Below are 10,243 nucleotides of genomic sequence, written 5' to 3' on the forward strand. Positions count from 1 at the left end.
GGGGAGGAGGGACAATGATTGGCTCTTCTAGCGACTTTCAGCTGTGAAGGGGCGTCATCAGTCAGGGCCCCAGGTCGGGAGAAATGGGAATCTGAGCTGCCGGAAGGGAGCAGGTGGCTGTGGTCGCAGCGAGAGTTGGAGGTTACCCTGGAGAGCTCGGTGACTGGTTTGCTTTGAGGAGACTAACAGGCAAGGTGCTATTAAAGAAAAAGAAAATTGTGAGAGTGGAACCCAGCCTGGGCAGGAGCCCCTTTTAGATACAAGGCAGATTGTCACTAGATCTATTAATACAAATAGCACTCCCTGAGGGAGACGTGTGCCGCCCCTTTTGCAGTTTTTCATTAGACCAGAGTTATTAATAGCAGCAACTCCCGAAGAGGACCCCACACCACTCTTTTCAGCATTGAGTGGGTATGGATTTGTCTGGTCAAACACCTGTTACTGCATCAGTAGCCTCAGCATCAGTTACCCATTTTAGAAGTTTAACACTTAGGCAATATGGCATCCGAGGAAGGAGAGCACCGTAGTATGTAAACAAGTGGACCTGCTAAAATATAAACATCAAAGAGAGTTATGTCGAAAGAAACAAAGTTTAGTGAGTCCCAACACCGTGCAAGAGAATTTGTCCTGGAGCTGTTGTAATGGAGCCCTTTTAGATATGGCATAACCTGTGGGCAGAGGCCGGAGCGCTTGCCATCATCACCCTGGACCGAGATTGGGGAAGAAGACTAAGGCCTGAAAGATTGGGCAGGCCAAAGAGGAGACTGGCTTACCCTGTACCAGTAGAGTAACCCTGGGCCAGCAGCAGGGACGATGGAGGATGGAGGACGAGGGGAAAAAGGAACATGAACCCCGACCACACCTTCTATACCAGCCATCTCACAAAGTGGGGCCAGGAGAGAGGGAGATGGGGCCTGTGACCCTGGCATCCACGTTTCATCACAAAATGGCGGCCATGAGCCTGCAGAATTATAGGCCTGTGGCCCAGAAGGACCACCAGGTGGCGCCTGTGAGTCGCCAGGGGGTGTCCAAGATGGCGGCTGTGGCCCATGGGAATCCCCAGCCAGCATGACTTGGGCAGCAGGGCTGGGAGGGGAGGAAAACAGAAAATGCAGACGCCAGAATGGCTGTAAATACGACAGGTCAGACCATTTCACAGATCGTGTGCAAAATTCACTGAGAGCCATTAACATCCTAGGATTTAACATACCCATTGCAGGTCATTGAAGATTATTAGTTAAATCATATGTCGGCCAAACCTTAGTACAGAGAGAAATGAGCCTCTCAGGGGACAGTTCCCCGAGAAACCCAAAGCCTGGAGATTAGCCAGAACACGGCCCAGTGCAGACTGGGAATCAATCTTAATCTTAGATGGCTGATTTCCCCCCATGACTGATAAGCAGGCAAGAATGGAGGCAGAACTCCAGCGTCCTAGGGTTCCACCCTTCGTTCGGAAACAGATTGGTGTGCCAGAGAGAAGACGTCTCTTTTTCTCTGTACACACCTGCAGCTCGGCCCGGCCGGCTGGAGGAGACTCAGATACCAAACGTTCGGATTTTTTAACAGCCAGAAACCTGAGTCCGGAGGGGGGCTAAAAGCCGGAACCCGTTTATACAAATTAAGGGGAAGCTTACCGCAGAGTTAGCGCAGAGAGGTTGTAGAGCCAGGCCCACGCTGTGGAGATGTGTGTTGAAATAGTGGCTGTGAATGGTATTTAAAATGGCTGCGAAAAGTTTTTTAAAAATGGCCGCCGACTCCTAGGATTGGTTAGGAGTGGAAAGTGGGAAGGATTAAAGATGGCGAGGCCTCCAGTGAGGCCATGAGGTGGGAGGGTTAAGGATGGCGAGGCCTCCAGTGAGGCCATGAGAGAGGTGGGAGGGGGTTAAAGATGGCGGCCCCCCAGTGATTACACGTGGGGGCAAAGATGGCGGGCCAAAGCTGGCGCCCCCCCACCCCCCGTGGAATGGAAATGTGGCTGCTTACCGGAATGCCTGGGCCCAGGCAGTGGGGGTGGGCGGGCAAAGGGTGAAGGCCGCCAGAGCGCGAGTCCGAGTGGAGGAACCAGCTGGAGCGCAGGCTGGAGTTGGCGGGCCAGGGGCTGTTTAGCAGAGTGGCGGCCGCCTATAGGCGCGCGGCGTGGTCTGCGGTCTGGGGGCAGCGCGGGGCGGCGCGGTCTGCGGGCAGCAGAAGTGGCACATGCCGGCGGCGCGGGGCGGGCAGCATGGGCCCGTCCCAGTGGCGCCGCGTATCTTCTTTTAGCTTTTGCAGAAGCCGGCGGGGCGGGCGGACGCGTAGAGAAGGGATGGAGCCAGAGTGGCCTGTGCCCTTGTGTAAAGTCCGAGCATGGAGTCCAATAAGCGCAGATCCAAGCCAGGTCCCATAAGTCCGATAACGGCTTTTGGCACCAACTGAAAGATATTGCGGGTCCCCCTGGCGCACAGATACACGTGGAGATCCATTATAGATGATATGAATGCCTTTATTCGTGGGAAGTCGGCCGCCAGCCCCCGCGTGCCCGCGAGGGCTGGTGAGGGAGAGCGTGTCTCTCTTTCGGGCCTCCCTCTGAACTCTGAACTCGCTTCTTCCTGACCGGGAGGCGTGGTCCCCTCTCAGAATCACGTGGCTCGAACCTTTCAATTTTATTTTGAAACAGGATCGTAAGTTGATCAGGGGACCCAGGAGTCAGGAAACAGTGTTTATTAGAAGGAGACAGAAAAAGGCAGCAGGGTTTCCATGAGGAGAGGGGTCTCGAAATGGGCACTGTGCCTGGTGCTCACACTGCACCTTTGCACCCTGGCTGTCACATGCTGTTGACGCTCTGCAGCTGCAAATACTGCTTTCTACACCCCCAGTCCTAGTTTTGAAACAGGGTCTCACTGAATTGCAAAAGACCTCACTAAGTAGCCAAGGCTGAACTGCGATGCAACACCACCCCGGCTAAATGTTATTTTTGTTGTTGCTGGTGTATGGCTCTGCAGGATTGTCCAGCCCTTTTCTTCCTGTTGGTAGCCACCGCTCTGCTAAGGAGGCTGGTTGTATAGCCCTGAAACTCCTTTGATTGGTCTTTAGAGCTGGACCCTGATTGGTCCTTAGATCCAGGCCCTGATTGGTCCTTAGATCTGATTGGTTTGTTTCCAATCCCTCTTTGGAATTTCTAATTAGTCTTTACCTAGAAGTCAGGGATAGCTGCTGGCCCAGCCCTCACCCCAGCTCACCACCCTTCATCATTATGAATAGGTATATGTTTCAGCACATGTGTGTGTGTGACATTCAGGGAATCCTTGTTTTAGTCACTGTCTGTTGGTCAGTGTGTGACTGAAGAATGCAACCCATGGAGGTTTGTTTCTTCATCTTCTGGGAATACTCATCGTTGGATCCAGTGTGGCCAGCACGTGGCTCTCCTCAGCCACTAGGAGACTTGCATTGCTGTGGACTCGTGACTATACACCAGTCTCTTGGTTCTCATCTGTGCAGTTACTCACCGTTTCTCTCTGGGACACTGAAATTACAGAGGAGATTAAAACATGGTTTTTGCCACTGGTTGCCCATTGTTATGGGGAAAGAAGAAAAGTAAGCACAGGAGGGCCTCAGCAGGGGTTCAAGGTCCTGCCTGGTCCCTGAGGTAACAGGCTTGAGAGGAGGTGGGGCATTTCAGGGGTCTGTCCTCATGGAAGATTAGTGCTGTTCTCTGGGGAGAGGGAGTTCTTACCTGGAAGGGATGGTTAAGGGGTGGTTATCACCATTTGGCTGCTGGGGCTCTTTCTCTCCCTTTTTCACTGGGTCACCTCTTCCACCACGTTGGAAAACGACTCCAGGGTACCAGACCAAGCAGATGCTAGTGCCTTGCTCACGAACATCCCAGCCTGCAGAGCCAAGAGCCAAAACAAACCTCTGTTCTTTACAAACCACACAGTCCCAGGTGTTTGTTACACTATAGGCACTGGACACGGGCGGGAATTCCAGGGCTGGGGCAGGGGATCATTCTCAGGAAAGGAGCAGCATATGCAAGAGAAGAGGGTGGTGAAATGGAGAAGCTGTGCCAACTGAGCTCTCTCTGTAGAGCCTGGAGCTCAGGAGAGAGATGGGGAGCTCAGAGACAGGAGGAGGGCTCAGGGATGAGCCAGGGGAGGACATGCCTTTCATCTAGTACCTAGCAGGCTGAGACAAGAGGATAGCAAGTTCAAGACCAGCCTCCAAAACTTACTGAGGTCCTGTTTCAAAATAAAAAAAGGAAGAAAAAATATAAAAGATGGGGATGGTATTTTGAGGGCATGTTTTGCTGAGTAACTGCTGAATTTTTTCTTTTTAGAAAGAGTTTCTTCCTCAAAAGTTATTGATGTGGATGCAGCTCAGAGAAATGGTGGCCCAGAAACCCTTTTTATTGTTGCCTGTTGGACTGTAGTGTCTTTTAAACTGAAGAATAGCCTTGAACCTTTCCTCTGGTCATATTTTACCTGGTTAACTTTGACCCATCGCTTGAGTCTCATCAGCTCTCTGAATCCTCAGAGTCAGCCATGATAGATTTTCCTTTTAGCCCCTGTCCTAACGTGCGCTAAGCCAGACTGAGCCCAGGACAATGAATAAGTGAGCGACCAGGGAACAAGTCCTTACTGTCCTTAGAAGACATCTCTAGCAGCTGAGATCAAGCTCTGGAACCCTGCTTCTCCATAGTTAACCAAAAAATTTGGACCACATGTAATACAGTTGCTAATGTAATATGTAATATGTACCACATGTAATATGTTGTAATATAGTTGCTAAACTCTTGCCTGCAGAGCCCCTGAGCACAGCACCGCAGACTCATTCATGGTCTTTCAGATACTTGGGGCATCTGCTTCCCCAATTTTGGTTCCTTCTAATTTTTCCCTAATGCTAATCTTCTCTATTTTGTTCACAATAATTTTATGAGAAACTATGAGATCCTGCAGTTAGTGTTAACATTTTAGGAAGTAGGTCTTAGGAGTTTTTGAGCCAACAAAAAGCATTCATCCTAATGAACATTTATCTTTCAAAATGATGTGTTGTGTGTGTCCTTATTCTAACAGAAGGCTGCAGTTGTTCAGCACATTCTAGAATCTCCTGCCTGGGATATATTTCCAGGTCCTGTGGCAGCAGTGTTGCTCGACTGCCATCTATACTTAGAAATTGTCATCTTCTGTCAGGGGATTTGATTTTAAGGTCCTAGGAAGAAAATAATTTCTACTTGAAAGTTACCTACCATTTAAAGTTGGGATGGATTGGACTAGGTGGAAGCAAAAACCTCCTGTAATGGAAAGGAAATGTCATTTGCTGGGAAAAACACCGCCTTTAAATAGCAGGTTTGGTTCTGAAAGCACATCCTGCCCCTGCGCTGTGTCCTGGCTAGGAGAAGCCAGAGGAGACTGCTTTGTGTGAAGAAAGAAACTCTGCCTCTGCCTCTGCCCAGAATGAGGGGCTGGGGAATGAGGAGGATCTGCAAAGATGGAGGTCCCGGCTAGGTGGCCACAGGCTGTGTCTGCAGCAGTGGGACCTATGGGGCTCTTACAGAAGGAAAGAATTTGGCTCAGGAGACACAGGAACCAGGATACAATGTTAAATAGGAGGCAGGGCAGTACAGCAGGGCTCCTGCACTGGGGAAGGATCCCAGGTCCATGCCCTGGTGCTCACACCGGGCTTGGTGCTGCTGCTGAGGAGGTGATATCAGATCCAGGCTGCTGTAGCTGCTCTTGCTCCTGTGCCTGCTCGCTGCTGCAGCTGCATGTGTTGCTGTTTTGCTTCTGTTAGTGGTGCGGTTCTGGGGCTGCAAACGGCCTGCTCTTGCTGGCTGCTGCTGCTTTGCTTTTCTGGGGTTACAGCCTTGCAAACAATACTAGTCTGTTCCTGCTCTTGCAAGACATGCTTATTGTATAGCCTGACAACTCTACGGTTGGTCCTTAGATCTGGGCCCAAATTGGTCCATTTTCAATCCCTTAGATTTGAGCCCAGATTGATCCATTTTCAATCCCTTAGATCCGAGTCCTGATTGGTTCATTTTATTTGGAATCCCGGGGCAGTATTGACCTAGAAGTAAGAGAGGGCTGGCGCACGATATCACCATTTATCAGCAAATTTGGCAGCAAACACTGCCGAGTGTGTGGGACATAGGGACTAAGACTTGTGGAGGCTGGCTGTAGTCACTGGGCTAAAAAAAATCCCATCCTTCATTGTAAACCCTGAGTACATCGATGTGGCCTTGCAGAAATCAGGAGAAGAGACGAATCCCATGTTGGGGCTGACACTGAGCAGAGTGGGGCTATGAGGGTGTGCTGGGAACAAATGGACTTGTCACTGCCTCCCAGCTCCTGGCTTGGCATGGCTCCTAGGAGGTCCTGGGGGCAGGTACTGAAATCTTCACAGCATGGCAAGAACATGGAGCTTGGGGACATAGGGTCAATGACAAGGCAGATATTTGGGTTATATGCACCTGGGAGCACATGTTGGCTGCTTAGCAGCTGGGCTCAGGAGTGACAGGCATCAAGATCTGAGGTAAGAGAGAAGAAATAAACTAAGTAGGTAGAAAGGAGACATACAGAGAAAACAAGGAAATGTATTGTCAATATGAGAGCCTGTGACAAGGCCTGTTACACCCCAAAATTTCCATCGACTGCTCTCAGGAAGGTGTCTGCTGATCAGAAGTCACAGGTGGAGGACTCTCCTTGGGCACCACACAAGAGAGCAGTCTCAGCTGCTGTTGGCCATCCTTGAACAGGCAAATTGGATACCTGAGAATAAGACAGGACCAAGACAGGGAAGGTCAGGACTTGGATGATCACTAGGGCACCCTAAATCACCCGTGGCTACAGGACTTAGGTCGTGGGATTGGTTGCCTTCTCCTGCCCATTCCTCAAGGTCCCCCATAAAAGAAGATCCCTGTACTCCAAAGGACCTCTTTCATTTTTGAGGTGGCTTGCCTTCTCCCTTGAATGTGCATTTCTTGCTTTCCTAAATAAATCTCTCGGGGAGTGGTGAGTTAGCTCAGGCCATACCCCCCCCCCATGCCATTTTGGCATGGGCCTGTAACTATTTTCTGTATTTCTATTTTCTATATTTCTATCTTTTAATAAACTTCTTTAAATCTTCAAAAAAAAAACTAAAACCAAAAACAAACAAACAAAAAAAAATAAATCTCTGTCTCTGACTAGCGAGTGCTGAAATTCTTTTTCTCCAAGTAATCCAAGGTCCTGCCTATCAACCTTTCCCCGGTGGCAGAACTGCTGTGCAACATCGCCTTGCCCTAGCTCCATTTTCTATGGATTGGTGATGACAATGTTGCTTTTGTAATAAACATCACAGTATGATTTTAAAAGGTAATATATTATAAATATATTATAAAGGTAACATATATTACATGTACATGCATATATCTCATTAAAATAGAAAAACCATATTCTGTTTCTTTTGGGTACTGAAGATTGAACCTAGGACCTTGTGCATGCCATGCACATGTTGCACCACTGAGTTACAACCCTAGCCCTAAGCTTCACACTTTTTATATCTAATTAATGGGACACTGGTAAGCGCTGTAGACAGTTTAAAGGAGAACTGGATTTACAGAAGTTTGCGTTCTCTATGGGACAGGATTCATGTACACTAAGGGAATTATATGAGGACAGGAATTATATGCATCACCTGGAAAAGAAAGTGCCTTCAATCCCAGGAGCCCTACAGGAATTATTCCTACAGGAATTATACAGTATACTGGCCTAGAGAGAAGCCCAGCCCCAGGAAAAGGCTGAAAGTGAATGGCTGAGACAAGAAGATCACAGGCTCAAGGTCAACCTCAGCAACTTTGTGAGACTTTATTTATTTATTTATTTATTTAATTTATTTATTGTTTAGGGGCATTCTACCTCTGAGCTACACCCCCAGTCCTATTTCTTATTCTTTACTTTGAAATAGGGTTTCACTGATGTGCAAAGGGCCTCACTAAGTAGCTTAGGCTGTCCGTGAATTGAGATTCTTCTGTCTCAGCCTCCAAAATGCTGGGGTTACAAGTGTGTGCTACCATACCCAGCTTTATTATTTATTTTGAAACAGGGTCTCACTAAGTTGTGGAGGGCCTTGCTAAGGTTCTGAGGCTGGCCATGAACCTGCTATCCTCCTGTCTCAGCCTCCCAAGTACTAGGATGACAAGCATGTACCACCATGCTGGCAGTAAGACTCTATCTAAAAATAAATAAAATTTTAAAAATGATGTGGGTGGCTGGGGATGTTATTCAACCCAGGTGGAATGTTCCTGGTTCAACCTACAGTATCAAACAAAATAAAAACATTCAGATCTAGCCTGCTGTTTATAGCAGAGTTTGCTCAGCAGAGAAATGCAAAATAATAAAATAACCCATAGATGGAAGAACTATGGTTAAATCATGACAGCAAGCAATAACATGAATATGCAGGAGAGTGAAATTCTCTACTGGGAAATAGCCATTTCATGAGTTCTGATCACTGTTTTCTCAAGGGTAAAACAACTTAGCGTTTGCAGGCCATAGGCAGCCTTCCCTTCCAGTCCTCGTCAGGAATCACATGATGTCAGAAATGTTTATACAAATGGTGTTTTCCTGATACAAACTTAACCTAGGGGAGGCTGAGCGTTTCTTTGAGGTGACAACTGTTCCCATGCAGTCCAGATGAAGAAATAACAAATATAACTTATTTTAGCACCCCACTTTCTCCTTGTTTTAGGTAAAGATAAAAGTTTTTTTTTCTTACTATTTCTGGATTCAAGATGTCATCTAAGGAAGGAAAAATAAAAATGATCAGGACAGGTGAGTTGGCACGTACCTGTAATAACTGACTTGGGAGGCTGAGGCAGGAGGATTGCAAATGGAGGCTAGCTTGGATAGCCTAGTGAGGCTGTGTCTTGAAATAAAAAATGTAAAGGGCTGGAGGGTATAGTTCAATGGTAGATCACTTGCTTAGCATACATGATGAGTCCTTGGGTTCAGTCCACAGCACCAACACACACACACACACACACACACACACACACACACACACACACCCAAAAATAAAAGAAACTTTGCTTTCCCAAGTGAGGGTTTGTGTACATTTTTAATTTATTTTTATGTGGATCATACTGAAAATGGCGTACATTCAGACTGTGCTGGGTTCCTTCTCCCTCCCCCGCTTCCCTTCCTCCCCCAACAATGAGTGTCCAGGTTGACCATGCTTCATTCATACTTTTACATATATTTGAATGTAGCTCCTCCATTAATCAACCTCAGCCTCTTCCTCTCTACCCTTCCATTCTACCTTTGCTGAGTTTCCCCTCCATTATCTGGATTCCTCTCATATTCCCAATACTCCCTAGTTTGGGCATATTAGAGAAAACACATGTCCCTTCTCTTTCTGTGCTTGGCTGATCTCACTTAACATAATGTTCTCCATCTTCTTGTGAATGACGTGACTTCGTTCTTCTTTATAGCTGAGTAAAATTCCACTGTGTATTTCCCATAATTTTGCAATTCATTCATTTGTTGATGGAGACCTAGGCTGCTTCTGTATTTTGGCTATTATGAATTGTGCTGCTATCAACATGAGTATGCATATGTTACTGTAGTTCTCTGATTTCAACTCCTTTGGAAAGCTACCCAGGAGTGGTATAGCCGGATCATATGGTGGATCCATTCCCAGTTTTCTAAGGAATCTCTACAGTGATCTCCATAGTGGCTGAACTAGTTTGCACTCCCACCAACAGTGTAAAAGAGTTCTTTCCCCACATCCTTGCCAGCATTTTCTGTTATTTGACTTCTTTATGCTTGCCACTCTGGTTGGGGTTAGATGGAATCTCAGCGTAGTTTTTTTTTTTTTCTTTTGGTGGTACTGGGGATGGAACCCCTCTACCTCCGGGCTACACTCCCAGACCTATTCTATATTTTATTTGGAAAGAGGGTCTCTTAAGCCAGCAAGGCTGGCCCCGAACCTGTGCGATCCTCCTGTCTTCACCTCCTAAGCACGGTGATTACAAGCGTGCACCACCATGCCTGGAGAATCTCAGCATGGTTTTGATTTTCATTTCCCTGATGGCTAATGATGTTGAACATCTTTTCATGTATCTATTAGCCATTTGTATCTCTTGTGAAGTATCTATTCAATTCAGTTGCCCATTTCTTGATTTGGTTGTTTGTTTTGCTAGTATGGAATCTTTTGAGCCTTTTCTATATTCTGGATATTAACCCTCTATCAGAGTGGTGGCTGGTAAAGATATTCTCCCATTCTGTGGGCT

Source organism: Muscardinus avellanarius (assembly GCF_963383645.1).
Source record: "Muscardinus avellanarius genome assembly, chromosome: 2".
Lineage (NCBI taxonomy): Eukaryota > Metazoa > Chordata > Mammalia > Rodentia > Gliridae > Muscardinus > Muscardinus avellanarius.